This window comes from Erpetoichthys calabaricus, chromosome 3 (genome assembly GCF_900747795.2).
Source record: "Erpetoichthys calabaricus chromosome 3, fErpCal1.3, whole genome shotgun sequence".
NCBI lineage: Eukaryota > Metazoa > Chordata > Cladistia > Polypteriformes > Polypteridae > Erpetoichthys > Erpetoichthys calabaricus.
Window position 1 is genome coordinate 247,364,253 of NC_041396.2, and position 20,817 is coordinate 247,385,069.

Genomic DNA, 20,817 nt, shown 5'->3' on the forward strand with positions numbered 1-20,817 from the left:
AACAAAATTACAAAATTCTAGAACATTTTACAAAATAGAATAATCAGTATGTATAAAATGCAATATCCATGGGCCCTTACCACTCATTAAGAAAATTATAGACTACAGAATAAATAATAATCCAACAATAATAATAATAATAAATTAATCAATTATTGATAATAATAATAATGGCATAAGATAGCAGAATATAAATTAAAATCCAGATTAAATGAACAACTACCGCTGTAGACTTGGACTGTTTTCCTGATTACTAATTTAATTCACAATATGAACATATCTCAAATGGGCTTATATTAACACTTGTGTTAAAATTCTGCAGACCTCTTCCTCAGTTGACTTGATGTTTCTGCTCTTCATATCCACTCCTGCTCCTGGCATCATGCTAAAAAGGTTCTCAAAAGCTGGAAAAACTGATGCTGTGCATTGATTGGATGATAATATTGTGTTATTTGCATATATGAGTGAGCATGTAATCAACAAGTATCAAGAGTAAATGTTAGGCTAGTCAGCTTAGTTCAAATTACAGTTTAAGGTTACAGTTGTATAATAATATATATTGTATAATATACAGGCAGTATAATAAAATTATAATGGAGCTGTAACCATTGCTCTAAAGTACTTGGAATGTTGGTGAGCTAAACTGAGAGCTACTCCATTTTCCTGTTGTCTACAATGTCATACTTTTTCAATCATGTGGCACAGATTGGATCTTTCGTACAGAAATGTGAAATGCCAAAATAAAAACAAAACCCTGTCAATACGACCCAATTGCTATATCATGTCATTTTCTAACCTGCTTAATCCAGACCAGGTTTGTGGGGGGCTGGACCCTCTCCCAGCTAGGTGCAAGGCTGGAGCAAATCCAGTCCATTGCAGGGCAAACACACACCTACACACACACCAAACACACACTGGGGCCTGCCTGTCTTTGGACTGTGGGAGGAAACCAAAGCACCCAGAAAAAAACGCAGGGATACATGGGAAGAACATGCAAAGTCCACACAGGGAGGACCCGGGACGTGACCCAAGAACTCCTTAGTATGAAGCAGCAGTACCAACATACCACCCCTCCAAATGCTAAGTGCTTTCTTCGATATGATGAATTTGCAGGCATGCTGCACTGTATACAATTTAAAGACAGCATGTAGCTGGTATTATTAGGTGGTCACATCTGTCTGATGAATTCATTTCTCAGATTCAAGATCGGTTGGTACCTGGTCATATCAGATTTGCTAAACGGAATTGAGCCCATTTCAGCTGCAGTCCGAATGGATCCTCAGTAGGCTGTAGAGTCAATGGCTGCTGTCATGGAGTTTTTGACTCATGTTTACCATTGCAACTTTTCTTTAGAATTGCTCCAGCAGGATTGTGCCCCCCATAAATATCATCCATGGAGATATATAATAATTAGTAAATTGAACCCCAATGCCATATACTGACCTGGAGCTTCGAAATGTGCGTATGCCGTTTTGATTTTCTGACACTCACAGTCTAGCCTGGTGTTGCAATCTGTGCTATGTAAAATTTAAAGCTTTTAAAATAAAAATATTTCTCACAATTATTAAAGTTTGTATAAATATAAGCTACTAGATGTGAATTATATTTCCTAAACTTAAAAAAAAAAAAAAAAGTTATAGGAAAATTCCACCGTGACTGAAGTGCCCCCTGAGGCGATTGCTTCATTACTCCATCCCTCAAAGTGGCCCAGATGACAGTGCAGCCCACAACCAGATGACTGGTCGGTGTGAGAATGTTTTCTTCTGGTATACGTCCCTAACCTGAGCAGCTCCATTTTCCTTCTTACTGTTATTCTCCATCTCTCTAGTATCTAGTCTGCACCACAGAGGTGCCATCTCTTCGAGGGGTATGGAAGCCAGTAATTGACCCATCACATTTCTGTCGGTTTCTTTCATTTGTTTATTTTCCTTAAGGGCAATCAACAGGAAAAAGCCAAACTTGTGTGAACGGTGTGAGTGACAATTACATGGAGCTCAATATTAGTTTGTCTACTGATGATCTGTTATGCTGAAATCTGGTACCTGCCAATTACTTTAAGCTGGGAAAATAAAAATATAAATAGCTGTGCATTAGATTGTACATGACAACTAATTTAAATATCACACATACAAACGTCCATCAGTGCGAATAAAACACAATAAAGAAAAAAAAAAAAAGATTGCTATTTAATAGGTAATTTAGGAAGAGCACATTGTCAGGGCTTTGATTACAAAATGCCTTTCTAAGACTGTAGAAAAGTTGCACAGACATTGAGCTTAATAACAGCCAGTAGAAGAACCCAAAATAAACGACGAGAGACAAGCTGCTCAGTGGACGTTTGATGAATGGAGCAGCCAGCCTAGCAGGCTTTAAATGAAGCACAAAGTGAGGCCAAGTCTTAAATAATGGAGGTAGGGCCCGAATTAAAACTGTGGAAGACTGGGGCACCCGCACAGTAGAAAGAGAACCACAGAGCCAACCGAGAGCTCGGTGCTGATCCGATCCTTCACTTCTAGAAAGGCTTCCAGAATTGAATTCCTGGGTTATAATGATTCTGGCACTGCTTTGCACTCTCAATGTGAGGTTCAGAGGCAGACCATGAGGTTACTCAACAGTCATTCACTCTGACAATTGCGTGTGTGTTTCTGGTATGTGCCATCTGATGATAAATTCGAACAACTCACCAATTGTTCTTTTTGTATCCAGTATACATATATATTTGTCTAAATTTCACTGGATCCAATTCTGGGGTTTGGGGGGCTATGTGTGTGTTTCCTTTCTTGAAACTCCAGCTTGTGTTTCATAACAGGCAGGGCCTGCGGGTGCCATTGGATTCCAGCAGCATTCACAGTGCTGACTGAAAAGTGAAGAAGGCCATTGGTTCAAAATGATAGGGATATGAAAATGGAAGTACCTTATACAAGCTGAATATCCTTCTTACTGGTGATGTGGGATGTTTTTAATTTGGAAAAAGCCTAATTGGTACAGAAAACAATCACATTCAGAGTCATTCATAATGGAATGCCAGAAGAAAAACGAGTGAATTATATTAGGTGCTGAGTGAGCACAGGCCTCTGTATTTATTGAAGCAGTAAAAAGCATCCTTGTGACATCTCTATGTACCCACAATGATGCCAAGGAAGCTGCCATACGTTAAAACAGGGGCATTTATTATCCAAATGGAGCACATATAGTGGATTCAGAAAGCATTCAGGCTCCTTCACTTTTTTCATATTTTGTGGCCTTGTGCTAAAATTAATTACATTCATTTTTTTTCCTCATCAAACCACACCCAATACCACAGAAGGACAAAGAGAAAACAGGATTTTAGAAATTTTTGCAAATTTAATTAAAAATTGATTTACTTATTTATTTATTATTTTTTCATTTATATTAACATAATGCATAATGCCTCACTGTGACTTCGACAGCCAAGTCAGAACTTTTGTTTCTTTTGAATTTTCTTGCTTTATAATGTTGCACACGTGTGCATGGAAGGCAGCTAAAGGGCTCGAAAGGTGTAACCCCATACCACACCAGGGGGTGGCAGTGTGCATTGACCCTTTCTCTCTTTCTCCTGTAAACCACCGAGCGAAATTCCACCTGGCCTGCCAACATCACTTCTGGTTCTGAGCCAGATGATCACCTCTGGTTTATGGACCCAATGATACTGCTTCTGGTTCCGGGCCTGATAAAGTCACTTCCTTCACTTGACTTTAAATATGTCATCTTCTTAACAATGAGTCTGATCTGTTTTGGATTCAACTCTATTGATGATTTTTGCTCTCTTTTTTCAGCCTAATCTTCAGGTATACAGGGTGGCTACCGAAAACCTTTTTCTGTGTTTCTGTTCTTCTATTTACTGTGACATAGTTGGCAGGATTTTTGCTCCAAGATGAGCCAGGAGCAGGACCTAAGAGACAGTCTTCAGATAATGGTAATGGAGCTCCAGTCCATAAGCGTTCAGGTGGGAGAGTACCACACCCAGATTGCTGAGTATGAAGCATGTGTGCTGCCAGCTTCGTCCCATTTATTGTTATCTTTACAAGATGGACAACATTGGGAGTATGCAGAATGAGCTAACAGAATAGTAGCATCCTTGAAAGGAGAGGCACAAAAGCTTATTATGGCTTTTGGAGAATGCTGCTAACTATGACCTCCTAAAGACAGAGATCCTTAATAAATATGGTGATTCCCCAGACCAGCAGGTGAGGGTTTGTCATGAGTGGTGGTTTGACCCAGAGTGGCCAACCCGCTCCCAGGCGTTCGCCTTATGATGCAGGGCCGGGCGTTGGCTAAAGCCAGATATAAACAGCTCCCGACAGGTAGACAAGTCACCTGTGATTTTCTGTTGAATGCCCTACCTGAATAATTTGCCCAGAGATTTAGGAGGCAACTGTTCGAAAATATGGATGGTGTTAAACGCCGAGCTGAAGTTTACAAAGAGCAGTCTGGCGTACCTCCCCTGCTGCCTCCAGGTAGGTCAGGGCAGCATGAAGGGCTGTGGCCACAGCATCCTCCGTGGATCTCTTTGCTTTGTAAGCAAATTGAAATGGGTACAGGTCTGCTGGCAGGCAGGCAATGATATGACTCCACACCAGTTTCTTAAAGCACTTCATGATGTTTCATCATGTTTATGTTTCATCAATTACGATGGGTCGCTGAAGAAACTAACGATTTCTTCAAAATCCTTCATTCCCGACTGGGGCAAGACAATAAAAGCAGTATAACACCACCCAGTCCTAAAAAACTTTTGGGTCAAGTAATGGATGGAGAAAGTACGTCCCAGGCTGCCTCAAAGCAGTGTACACAACCTTCTGAGAGAGGAAACGAGGCCACTCAGTGTAATGTGGCGATTCCCAGAACGTCGTGAGATGGAGCGTGTAATAACCATTGAGGATGACATGGATGCTGTCCCTCACTATTACATTATCAGTTTAAACAAACACCGGAATCCTTTAAACGGAAGAGTGGAATGATGATTCCCTTAAATTTACAAAAAATACAGTGTCTCTTGTTAATGGCCAATGCACTAAACATCCTATGCCTCAGGGTCCTCACATTGTCTTGAAAAATGATCTGATGTGTCAGGTAGCAAAGCGCAAAGGGGAGGTACAGTCATTGTTGTTGGTCTTGCGGTCCTTCCGGCAGCAGGTTGAACTATCACACAACCACTTCCTAGGCGCTTATTTGGGCACCGAAAAAATCCTTGAGTGTATTGAACTCCGATTTCATTGGCCGGAGATTAATGAGGAGGTTCATCGTTTTTGCATGTCCTATCCGGAGTGTCAACTGCGTGAAATCCCTAGGATGGACTGTGCCTTCTGGTTCCCATTCCCCTTATTGATACAGTCATATGAAAAAGTTTGGGAACCCCTCTCAGCCTACATAATAATTTACTCTTCTTTCAACAAAAAAGGTAACAGTGGTATGTCTTTCATTTCCTAGAAACATCTGAGTACGGGGGTGTTTTCCGAACAAAGATTTTTAGTGAAGCAGTATTTAGTTGTATGAAAAACAGGCTGTGCAAAAATTTTGGTCCCCTTGTAATTTTGCTGATTTCAATGCATGTAACGGTTCAATGCTGATTACTTGCAACACCAAATTGGTTGGATTAGCTCGTTAAGTTGAACTTCATAGACAGGTGTGTCCAATCATGAGAAAAGGTATTTAAAGTGGTCAATTGTAAGTTGTGCTTCCCTTTGACTCTCTTCTGAAGAGTGACAGCATGGGATCCTCAAAGCAACTCTCAAAAGACCTGAAACCAAAGATTGTTCAGTATCATGGTTTAGGGGAAGGCTACAAAAAGCTATCTCAGAGGTTTAAACTGTCATGTAATCAGGAAATGGAAGGCCACAGGCACAGTTGCTGTTAAACCCAGCAGGTCTGGCAGGCCAAGAAAAATACAGGAGCGGCATATGTGCAGGATTGTGAGAATGGTTACAGACGGCCCACAGATCACCTCCAAAGACCTGCAAGAATATATTGCTGCAGATGGTGTATCTGTACATCATTCTACAATACAGAGCAATTTGCATAAAGAACATCTGTATAGCAGGGTGATGAGAAAAAAGCCCTTTCTGCACTCACACCACAAACAGAGTTGCTTGTTGCATGCAAATGCTCATTTCGACAAACCAGATTCATCTTGGAGCAAAGTGCATTGGACTGATGAGACAAAAATTGAGTTATTTGGTCATAACAAAAAGCGCTTTGCATGGCGGAAGAAGAACACAGCATTCCAAGATAAACACCTGCTACCTACTGTCAAATATGGTGAAGGTTCCATCATGCTGTGGGGCTGTGTGGCTAGTTCAGGGACTGGGGCCCTTGTTAAAGTCGAGGGTCAGATGAATTCAACCCAATATCAACAAATTCTTCAGGATAATGTTCAAGCATCAGTCACAAAGTTGAAGTTACGCAGGGGTTGGATATTCCAACAAGACAATGACCCAAAACACAGTTTGAAATCTACAAAGGCATTCATGCAGAGGGAGAAGTACAATGTTCTGGAATAGCTGTCACAGTCCCCTGACTTGAATATCATCAAAAATCTATGGGATGATTTGAAGCAGGCTGTCCATGCTCGGCAGCCATCAAATTTAACTGTACTGGAGAGACTTTTTATGGAAGAATGGTCAAAAATACCTCCATCCAGAATCCAGACACTCATCAAAGGCTATAGGAGACGTCTAGAGGCTGTTATATTTGCAAAAGGAGGCTCAACTAAGTATTGATGTAATATCACTGTTGGGGTGCCCAAATTTATGCACCTGTCTAATTTTGTTTTGATGCATATTGCATTTTTTCTGTTAATCCAATAAACTTAATGTCACTGCTGAAATACTACTGTTTCCATAAAGCATGTCATATATTAAAAGGAAGTTGCTACTATGAAAGCTCAGCCAATGATAAACAAAAATCCAAAGAATTAAGAGGGGTTCCCAAACTTTTTCATATGACTGTATCCCCTTTGAATGTATCAGGGTCGACTTAGTAGGACCCCTAGAACCCTCGGCTAGAGGACATAAAAATATATTATAGTCCTTGTAGATTACACTACCTGAAATTCCAAAGCTGTCCCTCTGTGCACAACTACTTCCAAAGCCATCGCAAGGGAATTGGTAGGGGTCTTTGTGAGATTTGGCATCCCTAAAGAAGTCCTGACGGACCAGGAGACTCCCTTTACCTCAGAAACATTCAGGGAAATGGCCAAGTCACTTAAGGTAAAGCATTTAAAGACCTCAGTATATCAACCTCAAACCGATGGTCCAGTAGAATGGTTTAACTAGACCCTCAAGCAGATCCTATGCAAGGTGGTCAGCAAAGATAAGATGACTTTGGATCATGTGTTTGTTATATGGGGAACAACCTCATGGCATAATAGACATTCTAAAGGAAGAATGGGAGGAAGAAGCTTTCCCCTCCACAAATATACTAGAGTATATCGCGCAGTTAGATAGATTTCCAAAAATTTGACCCATCCTAAAAAGTCACATGGAAAAGGCACAACCAGCACAAGCCTGTTATTATGACAGCGGCACATCACTCCAGGAGTTCTGCATGGTCCTCGTCCCTACCTCCCACTCCAAATTACTGGCTCATTAGCAAAGCCCTTATAAAGTTAAAGATAAGAAAGAGCTTGTTGATTATATGGTAAAAGAACACAACCTTCAATTAAATGAATAGGCATATCATGTAAATCTGCTGAAACCATGGAAGGATAAGGATCTCAATACCTCCTTTGGCCAGCCCCGTTCACTCTTTGTTCACAAAACAACCCTAAACTTCCCTAAACAATGACAGGAGCTGTAAACAGTTATCCTGTCTGTCCCGGAGATAGTGAGCAAAAAACCTAGATGGACCTCTCTGACTACACTTGATATTGTGACAGAGCCCGGGGTGATCGTTTGAGAATGCTTGTATTGACTTCCTGAGGCAAGAAGAGCTGAGCTGGAACTGGAGATCAAGTGCATACTGGAACTAGGTGTTATTGAGGAGAGTCATAGTCCCTGGTCCAGTCCTATTGTCTTGGTCCCTAAGTCTGATGGGACATGGAGATTTTGCAATGACTTCAATTGGCTTAATCAGGTCTTACAGTTTGATGCCTATCTGATGCCACAAGTGGACAATCTCCTTGCGCGGCTAGAATAGGCAGAATTCTTGACCACACTTGACATGACAAAAAGGTATAGGCAGGTTCCTTTAACGGACTCCACGTAGGCTAAGACTGCATTTAGCAGCCCTAGTGGTCACTGGCAGTATCATGTCCTTTCATTTAGGTTACATGGGGCACCAGTCACTTTCCAGAGTCTCTTGGATAAATTGCCAAGTCCACATAACTCCTATATTGGTGCCTACCTTGATGATGTGGTCAACTATTCAAGCACCTGAAAGGAACACCTACAGCAGGTCCAAGCAGTGTTACTTACATTGGGTAAAGCCGGTCTTCAGATTAATCCAAAGAAATCCAAAGAAAAGGAGGAAAGACTAAAGCAAAGACACAAAATAAAATCATTACTGTGAAATCCCAACCAGTCTGGGTTTTCAAGGATTTGCTGAAGGACCATCCCTTTACAAAAATACCTGTACATAAAGTCTCCCTTATACCTCCTGTGCCCTCTCTGTCTCTTATTACATTATTAAATCTAAGAGGCGCCCAATCACTGGGCCCTTTAAGAAACTCTGAAACCTTCTCATCCCTGAGCTCTGATCCATCTTTAAATGACAGGCTTCTGTGGACAATTCTGGCCTGCCTGTCCTTGTTATCTGATAACAGGACCTCACCTGTTCCGTGTGGGACTAGGTTACTGCCACCTAGTGTACTATAGGAGTAGTGCAGACTTTTTCCTTGTTTACTAGGATGAATACGTCTTTATGGGCTTGGTGGAGGCACTATTTTTACAGGCAGGGTGCCCCACTCTCTTATGACCTGTGTCTACACTGGGCAATGCCAGTGTGCTTTACCTCTCTCTGCACAGCCCATCAGTGCTCTTATGCACTGTACTGTACCACCCTCTTTGCAGATTATTGGCAGCTGGGTCACATGTTAGAATTTATAGATATAGCTAAATGTAGAAAAACTGTCATAGCAGTGGGTAAACATAATGGTGGTTGTCCAATGGATTGGGATGATCTGTGGCATTAGGATCCAGATAACCTGCCAACACGTAAGGAACTGTGAATCCAACTGTATGCTTTACAAGGTTTTAGGACAATGTCTGGATGTCAATCTGTGACCTGAAGCTAAAGCACAGTTTGGACAAGCAGTAAGGGGATAAGTTGAGTAGCACAACCCAGCGAGCAGCAAAATGCTGGAAGGAAAGAAATGCTGAGTCTTAAACAGTCAATTTAATCTTAAACTTCAATAAGATATGTCAACAAGACCTAACTAATATGACCAGTTCATGCTCAGAACCCACAAAGGGCACTGAAATGTGATAATATTCCTTCAGAGGCAAATCAATAAATAGAGGAAGCATCTAGTTGAAGTTATTCCTGTTAAAACTGATTTTGAGCTATATAAAAATAAATTGTTGATGATGTTGCAATTATTTTTTCATATTACACAGTGGGTGTTGTGTAACATTTTGGAGTTAATAAATTGAATCTATCTATCTAGTTTGTTTAATCCGTATTAGAGTTACAGAGGGCTGAAGCCTAACCCTGCCACAACAAGTGTAAGGCAGGAAACAACCCCTGAATGGGGTACAGTAAGTAAATTAAGTACCAAAATGCATTCACTCTTACTACATTTACATAAACTAAGACAGGGCAGATACTTTTTCATAGCCTTGTACACATATTGTCATAAGGGAGACCTCAGGCTAAGCATAGGGATGAAAATAATGTAAATGACAGAAAATGCCAAGTTGGAGCATTCTACCTGTACCTATTACAAAGAAACAGAAGCCACTCCCACTTCATAAGCAAGCCACACCCTCCAGCACCTATCAGAGGAAGCATCAGCCTCCAGTGAGCCAGTCTGAAACACAGGAGGGAGAAGGTACAGGCTGTAGGCAGAAAGTCCTAAAAGGACTTGAGTGTTAGAAGGCTAATTGGCTGCTAAGTTATATATAATGACGTGTTGAATACAAGTCAAAGGAACTCCTGCTTAAGCTACATAATGCACTAGTGAGGCCTTGCTTGGAGTATTTTGTGCACTTTCGATTTCTATTTTACAAAACGATATAGCAGCACTAGAGAAGGTCCAGAGAACAGTGGCTAAGCTGATTCCGGGACTAAGAGATACTGTATGTAAAAGTGGTGGCTCACCCATTTTCCTCATTGGTCCACTCTATAGTTTAGGTTTTTAATTTTTTTTTCCTCTAGCCTATAATTAGCTTATACTGCCAACATGCATTTTAATACACATCTCCCTTAATTAAAATATCAGTTGATCATAAACTTGTACAGCAAAATAACCATAGTAAAAGGATGAAGTTTGGCATTTTTCAAGTTGAAGTTACAGTGATCCCTCGCTATATCGCGCTTCGCCTTTCGCGGCTTCACTCTATCGCGGATTTTATATGTAAGCATATTTAAATATATATCGTGGATTTTTTGCTGGTTCGCGGATTTCTGAGGACAATGGGTCTTTTAATTTCTGGTACATGCTTCCTCAGTTGGTTTGCCCAGTTGATTTCATACAAGGGACGCTATTGGCAGATGGCTGAGAAGCTACCCAACTTACTTTTCTCTCTCTCTCTCGTGCGCTTTCTCTGATCCTGACGTAGGGGGTGTGAGCAGGGGGGCTGTTCGCACACCTAGACGATACGGACGCTCGTCTAAAAATGCTGAAAGATTATCTTCACATTGCTACCTTCTGTGCAGCTGCTTAGTGAAGCGACATGCTGCACGGTGCTTCACATACTTAAAAGCTCGAAGGGCACATATTGATTTTTGCATGTTTGATTTTCTCTCTCTCTCTCTATCTCTCTCTCTGTCTTTCTCTGCTCCTGACGGAGGGGGTGTGAGCTGCCGCCTTCAACTGCTTTGTGCCGCGGTGCTTCGCATACTTAAAAGACAAACAGCCCTATTGATTTGTTTGCTTTCTCTGTCTTTATGACAGTCTCTGCTCCTGACACACACTCCTTTGAAGAGGAAGATATGTTTGCATTCTTTTAATTGTGAGACAGAACTGTCATCTCTGTCTTGTCATGGAGCACAGTTTAAACTTTTGAAAAAGAGACAAATGTTTGTTTGCAGTGTTTGAATAACATTCCTGTCTCTCTACAACCTCCTGTGTTTCTGCGCAAATCTGTGACCCAAGCATGACAATATAAAAATAACCATATAAACATATGGTTTCTACTTCGCGGATTTTCTTATTTCGCGGGTGGCTCTGGAACGCAACCCCCGCGATGGAGGAGGGATTACTGTATATCTTCACAAACATAGTATATATTCATTTGTCATGCAAAACTGTTCAAAAGTTAAGCATTTCTATACATTTTTAAAATTATCTTGTTCTCACTGGTGCTTTATAATAGTGGCTAATACAAAATGGGGCAACACCAGAAAATAAAAGCTTAAAAACGTATTGAATACGACCAAGACAGTTGTTGAGTACTGATCCGCGTCTTGTGATTACAAACACCAATATTATGAGTGTTAGCCATTTGAAAAGAACACCTCTGTACACTGCCATCTTAGCATTTGTCTTCTTCCACAATAATCTTTCAGTTCTCCTGATTTCCTTTTGAAAGACCAAATCACAGTAAACATTTCATGCCACGTGGTTGGTTTATGTCCGTATTTATATGAGAAGTCACACAAGCGAATAGAAAATGTATCCTTATCATGAGAAAAAATAGCACCAGGAATATGCGATTAAATGATTATTTCCAAACCCCTTTTGTTATCAGAAACATGCGTCAGGAACACAGAAAGCATGTCTTCTTAAATTGAAACTTTTGCCGCTTCACTGGTAAGTTTTTAGGCTTTTATTTTCTGGTGGAGGCCCATTAGCCTCCATAGTAAAGCGCCAGTGAGGGCAAGATTTTTAAATAATGTATAAAAAATGCATAGCTTTAGAACACAGTTTTGCATGGAAAATACATATGATTCATTGGAGTCATTCAAAAAGACCAAATTATTGGAGAATCGTCCATTGCTAGTTACTGTTGAGCTACAGTTAGGTCCATAAATATTTGGACAGAGACAACTTTTTTCTAATTTTGGTTCTGTACATTACCACAATGAATTTTAAATGAAACAACTCAGATGCAGATGAAGTGCAGACTTTCAGCTTTAATTCAGTGGGGTGAACAAAACGATTGCATAAAAATGTGAGGCAACTAAAGCATTTGTTTAACACAATCCCTTCATTTCAGGGGCTCAGAAGTAATTGGACAATTGACTCAAAGGCTATTTCATGGGCAGGTGTGATCAAGTCCGTTGTTATGTCATTATCAATTAAGCAGATAAAAGGCCTGGAGTTCATTTGAGGTGTGGTGCTTGCATGTGGAAGATTTTGCTGAACAAACAACATGCGGTCAAAGGAGCTCTCCATGCAGGTGAAAGAAGCCATTCTTTAGCTGCGAAAACAGAAAAAACCCATCCAAGAAATTGCTACAATATTACGAGTGGCAAAATCTACAGTTTGATACATCCTGAGAAAGAAAGCAAGCACTGGTGAACTCAGCAACGCAAAAAGACCTGGACGTCCACGGAAGACAACAGTGGTGGATGATCGCAGAATCATTTCCATGGTGAAGAGAAACCCCTTCACAACAGCCAACCAAGTGAGCAACACTCTCCAGGGGGTTGGCGTATCGATATCCAAGTCTACCATAAAGAGAAGACTTCATGAAAGTAAATACAGAGGGTGCACTGCAAGGTGCAAGCCACTCATAAGCCTCAAGAATAGAACGGCTAGATTGGACTTTGCTAGAGAACATCTAAAAAAGCCAGCACAGTTCTGGAAAAACATTTCTTTGGACAGATGAAACCAAGATCAACCTCTACCAGAATGATGGCAAGAAAAAAGTATGGAGAAGGCATGGAACAGCTCATTATCCAAAGCATACCACATCATCTAAAACACGGTGGAGGCAGTGTGATGGCTTGGGCGTGCATGGCTGCTACTAGTGTTTATTGATGATGTGACACAGGACAGAAGCAGCCGAATGAATTCTGAGGTGTTCAGAGACATACTGTCTGCTCAAATCCAGCTAAATGCAGTCAAATTGATTGGGCGGCGTTTCATGATACAGATGGACAAAGACCCAAAACATACAGACAAAGCAACCCAGGAGTTTATTAAAGCAAAGAAGTGGAAAATTCTTGAATGGCCGAGTCAGTCACCTGATCTTAACCCAATTGAGCATGCATTTCACTTGTTGAAGACTAAACTTCAGACAGAAAGACCCACAAACAAACAGCAACTGAAAGCCGCTGCAGTAAAGGCCTGGCAGAGCATTAAAAAGGAGGAAACCCAGCATCTGGTGATGTCCATGAGTTCAAGACCTCAGGCTGTCATTGCCAACAAAGGGTTTTCAACCAAGTATTAGAAATGAACATTTTATTTCCAGTTATTTAATTTGTCCAATTACTTTTGAGTCCCTGAAATGAAGGGATTGTGTTAACAAAATGCTTTAGTTGCCTCACATTTTTATGCAATCGTTTTGTTCACCCCACTGAATTAAAGCTGAAAGTCTGCACTTCAACTGCATCTGAGTTGTTTCATTTAAAATTCATTGTGGTAATGTACAGAACCAAAATTAGAAAAAAGTTGTCTCTGTCCAAATATTTATGGACCTAACTGTATGTCTTATTGGAGTGAAATATGAACAATGTCTGAACAAACAGCAGTTTTAAGTTTTATTAGCAAAAAGAAACAAACAGAAGTACAAAATGTACTAGAGTCTGATGTCGGCTCTGAAAATTTCGGTGATGCCCCAATGGCGAGTGGAAACTCTGCTACTAGCTCTGTTCACTTTAGTGAATGGTGAGCCACCAACACAACCACTGAGTGCACTGGAAAATCTACTACCACCCAGCCGTTAAATGTCGAAGGATCGCTAATGTCACGGATTTGTCTGATATCCATAAGCCACCAGCTCGGTCTGTGTTAAAAGTTTCCAACGTCTGTTACAGCTGGTAAGGCGTGCAGCTTTGTGGCTCAGTGATACCACAAGTACAGTAAAAGTGTGTGGCTGGCATAGAGGTCTTCGAAAGTTATGATTTCGACACATTTGTAATAATCTAGTTGAAGAGTTGGACAGATTCACTTCTAAATTCGCAGACTGGAAACAAACTGATCAGATATTCATACACAAATGACAAGGAGCAGCAAAACAGTAAACTGCTGTTATACAATGCTATACATCTCAAAATTATAGCAGATATTTTTTGTCCGTTTGTGCTTTGCGATGAGCTGGTATGTTTTATGTATCAAGAAAAGGTAGGCAGTCAGTTGATCTTCACCATTTGTAAGAGGATTTAAATTACTGTTGATAAAAACCTTTCAAACTAGACGTGCAAAAAATATATAAACATATTTAGTAGTAATAAAAATAACATTAGGCCCACTCGTGGCAAATTTTGGCACACCCTTTTATGAAATCCTGGAGTGGTGACTGGTATGAGCTATGAGGAGAGACTGGAGGAGATGAACCTTTTCAGTGTAAGCAAACTTAGATGAAGCAGTGACATGACTGAAATGTTTAAAAGTAGGACATTTTTAAGAGAGTGGTAGGAGTGGGGTCTAGGAGGACCCTGACATCTTGACTTGATGTTTTTTGGGAAAATCCGGTGAATAGGCTTGGTGAGTTTTGTTGGGCTGACTGACCTTTCTCATCAAAATAATTCTAATGTTCTAATGAATACTTTTGTTGCAACAAAATATATAACATCTTGTGGACAGGATGGAGATGAAGACTAGACTCCTTTGGTAACAATCCGGAAAATCCTTGGGTACCGTTGCCTTGACTTTGTGTTGAATGAGCAGTTGCTCATGAAGCCCTGAATGAGGCACATTACCTGCATTGCGAGAGAGCGTCAGTTACAGAACTACGGCCATGTGGTGCGATTAGCCGAGGGTGATCCAGCTCGTAAGATCCTTATTGTTGGGAACCCGAGTGGCTAGACCAGGCCAAGGGGTCACCCACGCAACACCTGGCTGTAGCAGATAGAGGGTCATTTCTGGAGGGCAGGACTGGACCCCTTGTCTGCCTGGGGGGTTGCAAACCAGGATCCCAAGTTCTTTCGCCGTATATTGGGTGCGGCAACGCACTGTACCAGTGCATGCTGCCCAACTTGACTTGACTTGGACAGGATGGCTCCCCAAATCTTTGGACCTCCAATTGCTGACTCCTTCCATTATAGCCTCTGTTTTTAGTTGGATGGGTAGTCCAGAGACCATCTTAATGTCTTCTTCATTCCAGACCTGAAGCCACTTTGCACCAAGGTGGGAGGCTTTCCAATCTTAATTTCCGAACTACGGCTAAGAGAATGAGAGCTCTGCTCCCCTGTACAGCCCAATACTGCAGAGCTTCAGAAACTCCTCCATCGTAATGAAACCTACACTTGTGTTCAGGCTTCAGAATACACAGCACCGCACAGCCTTTTAGTTTCTCTTTGTCATTCTTCACACACTTAAATCAGAAATTCTGACCTTCACTGTAACAGAACGTCTTTATCAAGCTGGCACAGTACTCAGATATGACTTACAGGAATACCATTTTTATTTTAGGAAAACATGAAATACTGTTTATTTTATGATAAAGTTCATCCATATTTTTCTTTGTTGGTATTCCAAACTTATATATATTCATTTACATTCAGTTTTAATGTAAACAGAATTCTTATTATCCAATAAGCAAACCTGTCACTAGGATCCATCACATAATCTATGAGTGCTGCATTTATTATCAAGTCCATTCTGTGCATACAAAAATATAGAAATTTTCACTCATAAACAAATTTACTAATAATTCAAACGAGCAGAAATTGTATACTTCTTTTAAGAAATTAAGGCAGGAATTGAAATTAAACATACAGTGAGACTCCTCAACACAAGATAGTAATAAAAATGAATAACAATAAAGAAATTTCCACTAAATTTTAGAAGACTCCTAAACACATTTTCATTTATCAGTTTCATGAGATGATTTGCATAGGTGGAAAATAATACTCAGCATGCCTCATTAATTTACAAAAGCAAAACCTTCTACTTCTATGGGAATGGGAAGGAAAATATAATATAATAAAATTAACAGACATCAATACTTTACATTCAAAAATAAATATTTTTACATTAAAATAAATAGATGCATAAATAATACCCAGGTTCGTGACATGGCATGTTTTCTGTACAAGAGTAGCAGCTCTCCAGCATTAAACTGTTTTGCACGTTTGACTTTTGAAGATCTAAGAAGGGACAATGGTGGGGTCTGCACGTTTTTTAACACTCAGGAATTTGACAAAAGTGAAATTTCATACGGGTTGGGTTTCATCAGATCAAAATGTGATCTTAAAAAATGCTTAACCATGTTTGACATAAAGAAAATAAGCAATATGGTAGAAAAGTGTTCAATTGAAGCCAGCCTGATTGGAAGTGAGGTCCTACTGCCCACAGCCGGAATGGCCACCTGAGCCAAGCGAACGGTCCTTCAGCTCATCTGAAAGCTCATCTGGATGGGATAACCCTTTACTAAAGACAAACACATGTTTAGTATCAGTGGGTATGGAAGCTGCTTGAATTAAAGACTTTGTGTAATCTTTATATATTTTGTTAAATAACTCCACACACCCTGTCCTTAACAGTTAGTTTTCATCTTAAACGATTTAGTTCACGATAAAGAAAGCCCTTATGGGGTTCTCAACAGATATATAATTTTGGAGTGCTGAAATTGTCAGGATTGGAATTGGATCTTTCAAAATAATTTGGACAAAAATGATACCTTAACTGATTAGTATATTTTATAATATAGTTTGTATCTGTTAACACAAGGGAGACGTTATCAATAATGTGATTGTTTAATGGTGGAATTGCAGTGTTTTGCTGGACATAAATATTGCCAAGCCAGGATAGAATGAATGTAACGTATGGTTGCTGTGTCATTTCACTCATTAATCGACACTGGAGGAATACATGCGTGGCCTGAGGACATGTGCCCAGCCTGAGATCTGAAGCTTTATCTTTGAAGCCACGCAGTTTAACCCGTCTGTGAGGATGTGCTTAGAAGATTAAAGATTCCCATTTAAAGAAGTGTCAGAGCAAAAGAATCCTTGGGGCTGTTTGTGTTTCCATCTGGAAAATGATCAGGAACACCAGGTAACAGCTTTGATTTCCTGCTTTTATAATAAAGTTTCACTGAGCGCATCTGTGACACTTGTATGTCAGCTTGGACCTGCACATATATATGGCGGTTCACCCTCCTGTCACACCCAGAGCAAACTGTCCACTATAGCGAGGCTGTGTGTGGCCTCTGCTTCTTGATAAAGAATAGTGCAGTGCTTGGGGCGTCCACATGGCAGAACAAGCTTTAATCAGTGAGGGGCACCAGAGGCATTTACCAAAAAATACAGCAATATAAAGAGTAGAAAATGAGCAAAAGAAGAGACAACGTGATGCATAGGAGGACAGCTGTGCACGGATGCAGAAGGGAATATTGTTTATGATATATTATAACTTCAAAGTGTAAAGAAATGAATATGCAGTACCTTACAGGGTAGCATCATGCAGCAAATAAATGAATTCCTTCAGACTTTCTCTCCATCACTAGGGGGCTCTGCCCCCTGCTCGCTTCGCTCGCCAACCCCTGGTGTTGGGAATGACAAAGAGCGTGATGTATGAATGAGATATAGAATAGTGTGACGGTGTAGATGATGCAAATAGAAAGCAAACAATAAAGTGTGTGGCACAGTGTAAAGGTTTATTGGAAAATTTCTTTGTACACGCCGTTTAAGTGTAAAAGGTAATTCCAGCTCAGAACTTGTAATGTCAATGAAGATGGTTATTGTTGTGATCAGAGTCAAGTTTGTCAGAGCTTAGAAAGAGTTGTGCCTCTCCAGGAAGCAATGGAATGACTTGGGTATTTATGTTTTCCATATTAATATTTTTTGGACATAATATAGTGCGTTGTGTTAAAAGGGGCATTTGGTCTAATGAGATTGCTGTTCCAAATCTCTCTGTAACTAAGTCGTCGCAGATAAAGGCTTGAGGAATTGTAATAATATGTGGCTGAAGTCCAGCTGTATTGGTGAGTGTACCATCTCTCAGTTGTAATAAGCAATTGTTATGATCTGGTTCTGGACATCGTATCTTTTTTACTAACTGTATCTTTTGAAAGCAATGCCAATTGTCTGCGTATTTTAAGGTGCACTGAACAATAGCTGAGTGCATGGCATCTGGAAGAATAGCTAATCACTGTTTAAAATCTCCTCCTAATAAAAGTACCTTTCCTCCAAATCGAATATTATTATTCATAAACGTTTGTAGAAGTTTATGAATGGTGTTGAGTAAGTGACTTCATGCCATTGTACATTCATCAATAAACAACATTTTTTGAAGACGGATGTAACGTGCAGTGCCACCGTTAATGTTCATAGTGGATACCGATTTGTAGGATCTAATGCAGTTGATAAAGATTTCACTTTCAGGTACATCGTTAGTTATAAGCCTCTGTAGATATTCAGTATATGAATGTAAAGAAGGCAGTCTAATTTGACCCTTTTGACAACAACGTGTAAATGTATTACTTGTATTGCCAGTTGTTTCTTCATGGAAGTGAACTGAATGACAATGATTGCAAATGACATTCATTAATCCGAATGAATTTTCCCGGTGTGTGTTTTGCTTGTGCCGTTTGAGAGGCGCGTTGTTGCATGTGTAGTATTTGGGACGTGTTGTTTTGGAGCTGTAATCGATTTGCCTGTGCTGTGTGAGAAGCCCGTTGTAGCCTTCGCTGCCATTAACGTATGTCTGAGACGGGAGGTGTTTCGTTTTGAATCCGTGCCTGTTGCGATGCAGCACTTTGATTGATAGCTTGCGTCATGTGGATCTAGGATGTAGATTTGTGCATATTTGCGTTGTTGATTTGTTTCAGGGTGCACTGTTCCAATGCGATGCAGTATTTGTGCACATATGTGAAAGCAGTATGGGCCATTGCCTTTTGGTGGCCTGATATTTACTCCGGTATATGCAAAACCAAATGAACTATTGTAGGATCTAACGCAGTTCATAAAGTTTTTACTTTTAGGTACATCGTTAGTTAGAAGCTTTAGTTGAGCTTTGCGTTTTTGGAGTCGAGACATTTTTTCTTTTAGAAATATGGATAAGTAATAAGGAGAATTGCACTCACTGTTAATATGGAGCCTTTTCTGCGGTTGAACGGTTAATAGTGCCTTATTGTAATGAGATCCACCTATGCTGCATAGCCGTCTATTTTGTTGTTTCTTTCGTTTTCGTGTGTTTGTTCCTGTTATCCTTTCCTTTTCGTTTTGTACCCGTGACCGTGTATTCATGACTTGTTTCTTTCTCAGCATGCGAAATATGGATAAGTAATAAGGAGGATCGCAGTCACTGTTAATATGTTTCCTTTTCTGCAGTTGAACGGTTAATAGTGCTTTATTGTAAGGAGATCCACCAATGCTGACACCTATGCTGTCTAGTGTGAAGGTGTTGATGTTCACTTTAGAATATGTGGCTTTGGGTGTCACTTCTTATGGATGTGTGTGTGTGTCGGGGGGGGGGGAGTTGAGGATTGTTGTTGCGCGAGCGTCTTCTTTCTTTTTGTGTTCCTGTGTCTTGTTGAATCCCCCTCTTTGTGTGTGTCCCGTCCCTTGCTTGTAGGGTCTGTGGGGTGGTTTTGTGTTCTTTTTTTTGTGTTCCATGGGCTTGTTGAATCCCCCTCTTGGTGTGTGTCCCGTCCGGTGCCTGTAGGGGGGGGGGGGGGGGTGCCTTGCTGTTGTGCGCGAGCCTCTTTTTTTTTTTTTTTGGGTCTAGTTTCGTGTGCAATGTGTTTCGTGCTTTTCCTGCGTTTGACTTTGCGCCTCATTTCTCCTTTTTGTATGTGCTCACTCCTTTTTTCTGTGGTCTTGTCCGCCACTCGCGGCCCCTCATCCGCCTTTGTCGCCCTCTTTTGTCCGCCTTTCTCCGACTCTCGCGGACTCTTTTTGCGCCTGCGCAGTACGTCTTTTTGCAGCTACGGCCCATTGCCGGATGTGCCTGCGTCCATCATCCGGTTTAGCATTCTCGGTTAGTAATATGGATTGTACTTTTTCTCTCATGTCTATGTTGCTTTTCAATGAAGTCTGATCAAGACAAGAATTGTGCAAGCAGGTTTGACCAAGGGCAAAACAGTTAAGAATCACATGATGCTCATAATTTCATAGAGTAAAAGTGTAACATAACATTCTCAAACCTGCTTCATCAACCTCAGGATTGTAGCGGACCAAACTTGTCCTGACATCACGAACCACAGTGCAGGAAGCACACACGAATAGGGTAGCACTCCATTGCAAAGCCCCCTCATACACACTCACAACAGGACAATTTAGAGTCACCACTTCACCCAATAAACACGTCTTTTTAGTGATGTGAGAGAAAACAAAGCACTATACCTGCAGAAAAACAGAACTAGCAAACTCCACATGGAGAACTACTTGACAGCGAACTCTGAGCCCAGGAGGCAGAAGCTCTACTTACTAAGCCACCAAGTAGCTGAAAATGTGCTATCTGAAAACTAATAACATACTAAAATGTTTAAATTGTCCCACCACATAAAGTACAACATGGAGCAACATGATGACAGAACTGTGAACTGGATTAAGTAGGTTTGAAAATGAATGATGGGGTGAATGGATTTG

General features: G+C 40.6%; 1 protein-coding gene across 1 annotated transcript in view; it reads right to left on the minus strand.

Moving 5' to 3' along the window:
• The window catches only part of LOC114647575 (solute carrier family 35 member D3), a 1,087,183-nt gene that overhangs the window by 1,059,767 nt on the left and 6,599 nt on the right, over positions 1-20,817 (minus strand). The window lies entirely within an intron of this gene.